This window comes from Nannospalax galili, unplaced genomic scaffold, assembly GCF_000622305.1.
Source record: "Nannospalax galili isolate Female #2095 unplaced genomic scaffold, S.galili_v1.0 scaffold729, whole genome shotgun sequence".
NCBI classification, from domain to species: Eukaryota; Metazoa; Chordata; class Mammalia; order Rodentia; family Spalacidae; genus Nannospalax; species Nannospalax galili.
In genome coordinates this window covers 55035-64219 of record NW_008359313.1, presented here as the reverse complement: position 1 = coordinate 64219, position 9185 = coordinate 55035, and the positions used below count along the sequence as shown (strand labels likewise).

The following is a 9185-nucleotide window of genomic DNA, read 5'->3' as shown; positions in this document are numbered from 1 at the left end:
GCCCATTAAAGAAACTCATTCTTTCAATTCCGTTTCTCTAGAACAACTCTTGGTACCACAATCTGTATTAGTTAGGGTTCTCCAAAGAAACAGAATCAGTAGAATGTATATATGGATTTATCAGCTTAGCTCACAAGATAGAATCTGAGTAGTCCAACGATGGCTGCACCACACTGGAGAGGCTGAGAATCCATAGTTGTTCAGTCCATGAGGCTGGATGTCTCAGTAGTCCCAATCTTGTGCCAAAGGTCTGATGAATTCCAAAAGATCAGGTAGTCATCAGTCTACAATAGCAAGACAAACTCACCAGTAAGAGAGAAGGCAAGCAGCAAAAAGCAAAAGCGTTCTCTGCCATGGCCCTTTATAAGGGCTGCCATCAGAAGGTAACACCCATATTTAGGGTGTGTCTTCCAGCTTCAGATGATCCAATTAAGAAGATCTCTCTCATTTCAGTTAATCCCAGGTCCAGTCAAGTTGACACCCACGATTAACCATCACACCTATATTCATCATATTATCCACAAAATAGAGGTGAAAATAAGGTACATTTAACCAATCAACTACTTTTCAAACACAAATGCATCTATGTATCTGTTTATACAGATTCAGCTGTTTCTTAAAAGTTATATGGTATTTTGATAAGTATTCTGAGTCATTAAAAGATACATTTTATACCTTGTTTTAGGTTTAAACAAGAATTTTTCAAGCTAAAATCGATCATCAAACAGCAAGCTGAGAAAATCGAACAACTCCAGAAAAGCCTGCCAATAAAATGTGAAACCTTCATAGGCACTCAGAATTCGGTGAGTTTTTATTCATTTCTACCACACTGCAAATTAATTATTCTTTCTTTATTTGTTGTGTATGGGAATATTGTAAGGAATATGAAAACTCAGATGGAAAGGTATCTGTTGTTTTCATAGTAATACTACCTGTTGCCACTAGTGGAAGTCCTCTCACTTCATACAAGTTGGCTGGATGCATGCATATGATTAATGATGCTGGTAGTCAAAGTTTAATGGAAACATTGCAGTTGTTCACTTAAACCAATGTTTTAAATATTCTGCTCTGTCGTTTATCTGTTTATCAGTTGATAAAAACTTGGATTTTTCACCTTCTTTTATTCTGACAAATTCATACATGAATATCTGAGTCTTGTTCTATTTGATAAATCTTTGATTCTTTCAAGAAATTTAATGATTTGCTCTCCATTTCTGAATTTACCTTGCCCTCTGAACCTGTCAGTGCATTTGTGGAACTTATATAGTTCCGGAGACTTAAAGATGGGCACCACTGTTTATCATCCTTTCCTAAGTGATATGCTGTTTTCTTTTGGGATTCTAAAAATGAATTAGACGTTATTGAAAAGGAGGAATGGCTGCTTGCTTAAGACTTTAATAGAAAACTAGTGTCCCTAGTATTACAGATTCAGAGATTATTTTTAGGACTTACTTATTTTTATGTTTGTGTGTTTGTGTGTGGGTATGTGCATGGGAGTGAATCTACCTGGGAAGGTCAGTACAGGGCATCAGATCCACTAGAACGTTTAGATGTAGGTGGAGGGACCCACACTGGGGACCTCTACAAGAGGAGCAAGTGCTCTTAACCATGGAGCCACCTCTCCAGCCCTTAACCTCTTTCTCTTTATAGAGGATTTACTAACAGTCATGCACTTAGACTATGTCTTCCCTGTAGCACCCAAGATCTGATCATACTGTTATTGACTCACCTTAGTGTCAGTGTTAAATTTACACTAACTCTTTTGGCCTGGAGTCGAATTGGACATTGTTTCCATCACATCAGAGCATAGTACATCAGCTGCTTCTTTCATTATTTTTATTTTTCAGGCAAATGTAACATACTTTTTTTCAGTTTATTATTTATTTAATAACCATATACTTAGAAGAAGCATTTCATTACAACAACATTGACATATTCAATAACAATATTCTGAGCTAAGATGCATCTCTTTCAGAATTGGCTGTAAATTTTTGGGTTTACAGTTGAATTAATACAGTTATACAATATTGTACTCATTATAAACCCTATAAGACATAAAATTGAATGAGAATTTAAACATTTTGAAAAGATCTCCATTTCATTATTAAAATATAATCTTTCATAAGAAAAACTCATTTTTTTGGTCTCTTTTTTTTGAGACAGGGTCTCCCTGTAGCCGCAGCTGTCCTCAAACTCACTATGTAATTCAGCCAGGCTGGCCTTGAACTCACAGAGATCTGCCTGCCTCTGCCTCCCAAGTGCTGGGCCTACAGGCATGTGCCACTATGCCCTGCTAGAAAAACTCATTTTTAATGCAACCTATAAGACATAAAATTAAATGAGGTTTTAAACTTTAAAAAAGATCTCCATTTCATTATTAAAATAAAGTTTCATACAGAAAAATTCATTTTTAGTACAATTGACACTAAGATGCACATGCATTTCTAATCTCTATATATCTGATTATTACTAGTCACAATCAGTTACTTTCTGTGATCCTTGGCACCTGAGTCATCGGGTAGATTTCAATGGAAATGTTTTTCACATCTACTAATTAACATGAAGGAAATTTTTATGCTTCATCCTCAAATATAACTCATTTTTTTAAATTTATTGATTTTTTTTTTGTATTTCATACAGAACATCCCAAACAATCTTATTCATCTATATACCGACATCCCAAGTGACACCCTCCCATGCCCCCCCACTGGAACCCACATACTCTGTCATCTCTCTTACTGTCCACTGTGTCGTCAGTGCCCCCAGTCCTCCCCCAGTACTTTTCTATCCACTGAGTCTGGTCATCCTATCTACAGTTCCTTGTTTTAGGAAGATCAGCTCTTCCTCATCTAGCAGCAAGCTGTTGCCAATATTCAGTGTTTTGAAAATCCACCTAGCATGCCCTCGCAGTATCTTTAAAGCCCTTGAATATATTTTTCTGAGTCCAGAGTATGCCATTGCCTTCTTGAATTACACTATTCACTGTTAAAACATTTGAATTGATTCTGTAGTTCTTTAATATACTTGATTACACTGGTACTGTTAGGATCTAGCAGCAAGCTGTTGCCAATATTCAGTGTTTTGAAAATCCACCTAGCATGCCCTCGCAGTATCTTTAAAGCCCTTGAATATATTTTTCTGAGTCCAGAGTATGCCATTGCCTTCTTGAATTACACTATTCACTGTTAAAACATTTGAATTGATTCTGTAGTTCTTTAATATATTTGATTACACTGGTACTGTTAGGCTTATTCAGCTTGGCAGTGAAGTGCTTGCTACCATGTACCAGAACCTTTGTTTGAAACTCAGGAACACACACACATGCACACCATAAAGAATTAGACATTTTTTTTCTAATTCAAATTATATGCACCATCTTTTCCACATTTATTTTTCTAGTTGAATCGTTGACAACAGAAATACAGTGCGTCGTTATTTGTATTATGATATTTAAAATTACATGCTTTCCATTTCAAAGGAGCCTAAACTGACCACCTAGGTCCTGGGGTGTACCCACCAGCACCAGCTAGGCATAGTGGTGCTGAGAGTCCTTCATCCAGGGAAACCTGGTGCAGCCAGAAAGGGGGAGCCCTCTCGCTGGCCACATAAGCCACATTCATGTGGAAGATCGTGCAAAACACATCCTAAACTACTGCTGATGGTTGGCACCTGAAAGCCCTGCTTTTGCTGGTCTCACCTGAAAGTCTGTTCCATTCCCTGGCCAGCAATGGGGACTGCCCAGTCTGCTCCTCCTCCTCCTCCTCCTATGAGGCTGACCACCTGGTCCCAGACCTGGGCTTTGCTTCCCTGGGTGCCTTTCTGTTGCCTTCTAATGCTGGAACTTGAGCTCTGCTTATCTGTTCTGTACACCCAGGTGCCCACGCTGACCAGAGAGCTTTAGCACGGACAATGCCCTGGAGAGGGGGTAGCTCTCCAAACCCCAGTGCCCTGCCTCCACCTCACCAGAGGCTATTTCTTGTCCCTTAGGCCTAGCAACTGGTACACAGAGTTGGGGCTAGTGGTGGGGTCTGGGCCCTGGACTCAGGCCTCCTTTTGCCAGTGGCCACATCTGGCACATCCTTTTCCTGCCTCCTTCCTCCTGCCACAGGAGATGTGCAAGGGCAGGTGGTGAGGGTTGCCTCCTCTTTTTCCTCCAAAAGCTTAATTAACTAAATAAAATAAAAATACATTCTTTCCTTTTACTTCCTTTTAGACACAAGGAGTGGGTCAAGAAAACCATGATAACTCAAGAGAAAAATTCTACTGCTTCACAGATGGGTCATTTGGAACTCAGACTTCAAAGTCAAGTATCTGTAGCCTCACAAATTAAGGTTTTTGTGCAGGAAAACTCTAACAGAATCAATCTGGAAGGAACGAGAATTGGAGGATCATTACAAAATTTGAGGGAGTAAGTCAAGTCAAAGAATCATGGAACACAAATTTAGCAGCTTAATCATTTGTCTCAAAAGATGAATTTTTATTGAAATGGTTCATATTAGTAGGATGTGAAAGCTAGCTAGAAAATACTCTTGGGAAACTATGATGGCAAATGAACTGAGTTTTAAGAGGCTAGTCCAGAGTGGTAGTTCCCTTTATTGCTGTAGGTATCGGTGTTTTGATTTTTTTTCTATAGTGTTCTCACATTCATCACAATTTCTTAGATTTTTTTTCATTAGATTTGTTGATGCTTTCTAATTAAGACAGGGAGAACTACAAATTTTCTTGCCAATAGTCCCAAAATTAGAGACATTAAATGCTTGAATAACATAATTCTGGAATACTATACAGAAAGGGTCAAGTACAATGAACATGACTGCTCTGGACGTGTTCCACCGATGGACAACTTGCCTTGACTGTGAACTTTAGTGTTTTCACCAGTGAATACCCAGACACAAAGTGTTGTGTTTTATTTATTTATTTATTTATTTATTTTTCTTGTCTACATAAAGGCATATCTGTAATAAAGGAAAACATTAACAGCAGATGAAGTAAATATTTCATGTTGTGGCTCAAATAATTTCTTCTTTGGTGTGAGGTGATGTGTGGAGGACAGAAAGGCAAATCCTCTGCCTACTGAGTTGACTAGAATAAGATGAGCTGATTGTCTTGGAGCAGCTTTATTTCTTCCTGGTACTGATGACTGTCTGCAGGGTGTACTGGGCAAGTTCTCTACTTTTGAGCTACACCCACAGCTCTTTTTTCAAGACCTTCACAGTGACAATACCAGTTGACATGCCAATGCAGATGGGGAAAAGTTCACAAGGTCTCACTTCTAGATAAAGAGCTGCAGATGATAAGTAGCTACTGAAAGAGGGAGAGACATATTTCATCATGTAGCCAAGCTGGCCTTGGACTTGGGATCATCCTGCTCCTATAGGCCTTTGCCAGCTGAGATGACAAGAGTGTACCTCTACTTCCAGCTGCTTTAGTTAACTTCTGATCACAAACTCAGCTACCTGCTTCTTTCCAGGGGCAGCCGCTCAAAATTATTCAGGGGTGAGGAGTGCTTTGTGCCATCCATGGACTACTCAGTTTAAATGTTTGCAAATGCATTCCAAAGAATTCTTTAAAGTCACTAAGCTGGTTGAATGTATAGAAATGTTTCTGTTAATCAAGTACAGTGACATCTGCCATCTTATGTGGCTCACATTTGAATGCATGCATTTCTAAAGCAGTCTCAAAAATCTTAAGTCAGCAGTTTTACCTGTTAAGCCATAGACTAATGATAGTCCTTTTCATTTTCCCATATTTTTATTTGTTCTCACAATTTGTATAGATATAAATAATTCCAGAGCAATTCTAAAGCTATGTTAGGTACACTCCAACATGTCTTTCAGTGCTAACTCACCATTTCATAGGATAGTCCATTTACTCTTGAATGAATGTTTTGATATGTATGACATCTAGATGTTATTTCATGAAAAGTGAGATACCCTTTGCCCTTCACACTCTTCACAGGAGTAATGGTGAGCTGAGAGATGTCTATACCCAAATTTGGACAGTGATGGTGCAGTGCAGAACACTGTTACTGAATAACAGGCTTGCCCCTGAGTGCCATTGTGTTACACATTTTTTTAGAGCTTTGGCACACCACAGATGTTTCCTTTCCCAAGACAGTGTTAGGATTCCTGCTTCAGGCTCACAATCTTTGAATGGGTGCCCAACAGTGGGCTTTAGAGGAGTGAGTTCTGTTATCTTTCCTCTGAGCAGCAGCTCTCTAATCTGTGTTTTTGATATGGAAACTACTGGATTGCTTAGTTTTTTAAAGATTTTGTATAGGGTTGGGGTACCAAGCCCTTGTAGTGGTCTGAAGACACTTTGTGAGTTCATAGTTGCCTTTAACCCCTTACCCACTGAGTCATCTGCCTGGCACTGTTTAGTGATTTTAAAGACAATTGGTTAACAGAAAATGAAAACAGAATCTCCTGGAAGAATGCTTACTGCTATTATCATGTTTCTTCAATTCATCTTCAGTTGCAGATAAAATATATAATCAGAAACAGTTATTTTCCAGGAGGGAATATGTGCCTAGGTCATCTTCAGACATTATTTAAACATGGTCATGATATTAATAAATTTAATGGACATTCATAAGTATAAATTCTTTATTTTGTTATATAAATTTTAGCAATGTGAAAAGATGCAAACATAAGTCAAACTGAGTTGTTTTAGGCAAACCCATCACCTTTCAGTTGTGTTCTTATCTGCCTAACCGTATTATTCATGAACCTGTATGAATTACATGACTTTTTTTTTTGGCCTTTTTGAGACAGGGTCTCGCTGTAGCCCCAGCTGTCCTGGAACTCACTATGTAGACCAGGCTGGCCTTGAACTCACAAAGTTCTGCCTGCCTCTGCCTCCCAAGTTCTGGAATTAAAGGCTTGTGCCACCACACCCGGCTGAATTACATGGCCTTTTGAGACAGGGTCTCCCTGTAGCCCCACGAAGCCTGGAATACACCATGTAGATTAGGCTCACCTCAATCTTACATATATCAGCCTGCCTCTGCCACCCAATTCTGGGATTAAAGGCATTTGCCACCATGCCTGGCAGAAAAATCACTTGAGCAAGAGCAATTTCTGTATATTTAAAATTAATTTTCTAAAATCTTTTCAATGTCTGAAGATGAGAGATATTTAATTAAAAAAATCATCAAGCTAACTCAGTCTCTAAAATCTGATCAGAATGAAGTGAAGAAGAGCTGTGTTGAATTAGGAAAAGAACAAGCACAGTAAGATTTTCATGTTTCATATCTGTTCAAACATTCATTAAGTTTTAGCTGTACTTGTAATAAAAAAGAAAGGAAGAATTACTTTTATATTTTATTTTCTTACTTAAATTATAGTATGCTAAATGCAATGCACAATCTGAAATCTCTTTGAGTATCCAAATATTACATCCAAATATATTATCTTTGAATATGCAAATATATCACCTTTGATGATGTTGAAAACAATAGCAGTGATGCCTATAACATGTTCTGCCTTTCACACTTTTCATCAAGCCTGCCTGTAGGTTCATTCTGAAGGTATTTCACTCCTTCTTTCTTTTGGTATTTTCTCTTTCTTTGGCATTCCATTCTCACATAGTTTTGTTTATATTTTCTTTCTCTTTTTTATTTACAGAATGCATCATTGGGCCATATGCATTTTTCTAGTGTCTCTCATATGTACCTGAGACATACATGCTATTACTCTTCTAATATATGTCTAGATCTATCTGTCCATCTCAATGTATCTATCATTCTGCCTATTAGTCTGCATATGTTTGTGTTTATTCATTTGGTTGAGGTGTGTGAGCTATGACTCTATGTACGAGACCTCTCTCATGCAGTAAAATGCAATTGTTACTAAAGGAGTTGGAATAAATTCTTCTTTGTGTTTTTTAACCATATATTCTATTGCTTGAGTATAAAGCAAAGAGCTTTTGGCCCTGTGAGAAATTAAGGAAACCACTTTTCATGGAAGATTTCCTGATGATGTAATGCAGTGTTTGGTTATCCCCAAAGAAAGGAAAAGAAACTACGCCCAAAGCTCTTCAAAGGGAAAATAGTAAGTTTAATAAACTTCACCCAGGGGGTCTCAAGTGGACAGGGATCAAAGGAAGCAAGAAGCCAAAACAAGGCACCCAAGAGAAAACCTCTAGTCTCAATTAAGGGAGGTTGTCAGTTTTCTTTGCAACATTCATTTGTGGAAATATAATGCAAATATCACTCTTAATGCCTCTGCCCTCATCTTGAATCAATGACCGAAAACATGTACAAAAGATTTTGGGTTTTGAAATCTCTGGAGTTTACAAATATGAAAATTTCTACAATATTCCTACTTGGTTTTTAAAACATTACTTTCCCAGAAGAAAGCAGGTGTAGTAGGTAAGGAATGGTTCTTATACACATATTATATACAGTCAGCCATTCGTTGATGTCTTGAGCAGTGTGATCCCAGAATGCCCTTGCAGAAACCAGAATCCATATGCATTGCTTGCTCCTTTTTATTTCTGCAACCAGCTACCTAATAGAAGTGAATTAAGGGACGATTTATTTTGTCTCACAGTTTGAGAAGATAGAGCTCATCTTGCTGTGGAAGGCATGGTGGAGGGTAGAACCATGTATAGCAGCATAACCTGGCTGCTCCATTTTTTTTTACATCTGAACAGACCAGGAAGCAGAGAATCCAAGAAGTGAGATCAAGTTATAACTGTAGCCCTGCCCCTGTAGGCTTACATGTGAAGCCAAGCCAGTGTCCATGGAGTTCCACAATCTCTGAAAACAGCACACTGTGTAGAGACCAAGTCTTGACACTCATGAGTCTCTGGGAACATTTCTTCACAAACCAAGCCATAACACTTTGGACTTCCAAGCCCCTTAAATAAAATGGTATATACTATTTGCCCAAACTGAAAGAATCAAATGGATCATGATGTTTCTACTCCCAATGGAAAACTGAAAAGATTTTCATTGTCTTTGAACATCCATCATGGCTGTGTATGTGCATGGTTATGTTTCTCTTCCATTTTCTCACACTGTGCAAGCACAGGCTTCTTAGTTTCATCTCAAAAGTCATCAACCTTGGGGCTGGATGACTCAGCAATTAAGAGCAGTGGCTGCTCTTGCAGAGGACCTGGGTGTGATTCCCAGAATCCACATGGCAGCTAACAACTATCTGTAACTCTAGTTCCAGGGAAAT

The 9185-nt window shown here is 38.4% G+C and overlaps 1 long non-coding RNA gene across 1 annotated transcript; it reads left to right on the top strand.

The window, feature by feature from the left end:
* The first annotated feature begins 468 nt into the window (after nt 1–468).
* Nucleotides 469–4474, top strand: LOC115068402. Its single transcript, XR_003847756.1, has 3 exons — nt 469–542; nt 686–803; nt 4214–4474. It is a non-coding gene; the product is annotated as an uncharacterized LOC115068402 (long non-coding RNA).
* The last annotated feature ends 4711 nt before the right edge of the window (nt 4475–9185 follow it).